The sequence below is a fragment of the Borostomias antarcticus genome (assembly GCF_949987555.1).
Source record: "Borostomias antarcticus genome assembly, chromosome: 31".
In the NCBI taxonomy this organism is placed as follows: Eukaryota; Metazoa; Chordata; class Actinopteri; order Stomiiformes; family Stomiidae; genus Borostomias; species Borostomias antarcticus.
Genome location: NC_140264.1, coordinates 5,580,425 through 5,582,924, shown reverse-complemented (window position 1 = coordinate 5,582,924; position 2,500 = coordinate 5,580,425). Strand labels below are relative to the sequence as shown.

Below are 2,500 nucleotides of genomic sequence, written 5' to 3'. Positions count from 1 at the left end.
AAGAGAGGAAAGACAGGAGAGGAGGGAAGCAGGGAGGAGAAGAGGAGAGCAGTTATTTCATCATCTGTCTAAAGCAACATCCTACCGTGGTACAACACCATCTATTACACCTGACAATACATGGCTTCACAGTGAGGGATGTGTGTTAGAGTTTGAGAGAGAGAGAGAGAGAGAGAGAGAGAGAGAGAATGGAGAGAGAGAGAGAGAGAATGGAGAGAGAGAGAGAGAGAGAGAGAATGGAGAGTGAGAGAGAGAATGGAGAGAGAGAGAGAGAGAGAGAGAGAGAGAGAGAGAGAATGGAGAGAGAGAGAGAGAGAGAGAGAGAGAGAATGGAGAGAGAGAGAGGGAGTATGAGTTGGTTAGTGTGTGTCCAGTCTCAGATGATTGGCGTCAGACTCTCATTAGTTTCATCAGATGAAAGCAAGGAAGACGTGTGTGTCTGTCTGTGTGTGTGTGTGTGTGTGTGTGTGTGTCTGTGTGTGTGTGTGTGTAATATCAGTTTAACTGTGAGTTTTGGCTCCCGATGAATCTGATAGAAATGGCCTTCATGTAAAAAGAGGCAACAAGGGAGAGATGGACAGAGGGAGAGAGAGAAAGAAAGTATGCTTGGTCCTCTATGATGCTGTGTTACATAACGAATCAGCTTTGAAAATCTCATTTCATGACACACACACACACACACACACACACACACACACAGTCTCTAATTCTGGCTATTTGAATAAGTGGTGTGTGTGTTTGAGTGAGTGTGTATGTGTGTGTATGTGTGTGTTGTCATGGAATTTTAGAGACAACTGGCCTCAAACCTTTCAGATCTCAGCCCTTTGTTCTTAAAGCCTGCCGTGGTTTTCTCACCACAACAGGAAGGCATCACAGCTCAGACTTCCTGTTTGGCCTAGGGTGACTTTTCCATTGTTCCATTGTCTCCACTTGAAAATCTCTTCAAAGTGTTGAATGTGAGAATGAGTAGGGCTGTAACGATTATTACATAATCGTCAAACCGCGATTATTTTTTCTGACCGCGATTGTTTTTTGTAACCGCAGTTATGAAAAAAATTTACAAAAAAAAATAATAGTTTTTTTTTTTTATAAAATACAAATATGTTGCAGAGTTAATATGGTAGCAACCCAGTTCAATGGAATTCTTCAGCTTGTTGGCACTTGTCCTATATGTTCATAGCAACTAATGACAAGAGACACTGTATTAATGAAGTAAAGAAGCACTGATACATTGTCAACTTCATGTGCTATTTGTATACTCCAAATTTTCTTAATTTTAATTTTTCAATGCTTTTTTTTATTGAGGAGGATATAAATTCTATGTAAATGTTAACATTCATGATATTAAAGAGGCGTGGTTTTAAACCACAGGTTTACTTCATAGGCTGAGTACTTGTGTTATTAGGCTAAAAATGAGTCAGAACCCGGAAACCACCCACCCTCACTCACTCACTCACTTACTCCCTCTGTGTCTGTCTGTCTTTCTCTCTCTCTCTCTCTCTCTCAAACACACACTCTCTCACTCAAATCATGCGGACATGAGCATCAGTGCCAGGGCCGGCCCGTGGCATAGGCGAAGTAGGCGGCCGCCTAGGGTGCCAGATCGGCAAGGGGCCCTAGTGGTGTGATGCGAGCCCCCCCCGCCCCCCGGTCAACAACTCTGACATTTATTGTAATAATCGCGATTATTTTTCTGACAATTAATCGTTAAGCAAAATTCATAATCGTTACAGCCCTAAGAATGAGCGCTTTCTCATGTCCCATGTCTGTATTTCTTGACCACTGTTAATGATGTCCGTCACTTTATTATGACGTGTACAGATGGGTTAGCCAATCACATCTCTGATAGCATCACATCCATGTATTGCCTGAATATAAGGCAACACCAGACTACTTCTCTTCTGTTGGATGCCACTCACGTGCGTTATCCTGAAGTCCTTGCGCTCGTATGTTTTCTCAATAAATCAGACTTAACCTCTTTGAGCGAACCCTGGCAAATCTTTTACTTTCGATCATATTTAATTCCACTACAGTGTGTGTGTGTGTGAATCATTCATAAGGAAATAAAGTCATTAAGTCATATAGTCATTATACTAATACATACATACACAATACTACACACTCTCTCTCACTCTCTCTCTCTCACTCACACACACACAAACAGGACTAATTATGTTTAATTAAAATATTTAAATTGCATGAGTCCGACCAGATGCTGTTTTACATGATCACCTGGTGAGAGAGGGATGAGGAGAGGAGAAGAGAGGAGAGGAGAGAGGAGAGAAGAGGAGAGTGTGAGGTGTTTTTATGTGTCTGATGTGTGTGTGTGTGCGTGTGTGTGTGTGTGTGTACGTATGCGTATGTATGTGTGTTTGTGTCTGTAAGTGTGTATATGTGTGTGTGTGTGTGTGTGTATGCGTTTGTATATGTGTGTGTGTGTGTATGTGTGTGTGTGTGTGTTTGTGTGTGTGTATGTGTGTGTGTGTGTGTGTGTGTGTAC

At 41.8% G+C, this 2,500-nt stretch overlaps 1 protein-coding gene across 1 annotated transcript in view; it reads right to left on the bottom strand.

The window, feature by feature from the left end:
- LOC311327245 (protein sidekick-1-like) overlaps positions 1–2,500 on the bottom strand; it is a gene marked incomplete at both ends in the record, with an annotated part of 37,463 nt that overhangs the window by 32,111 nt on the left and 2,852 nt on the right. The gene's annotated exons all lie outside the window — the stretch shown is intronic.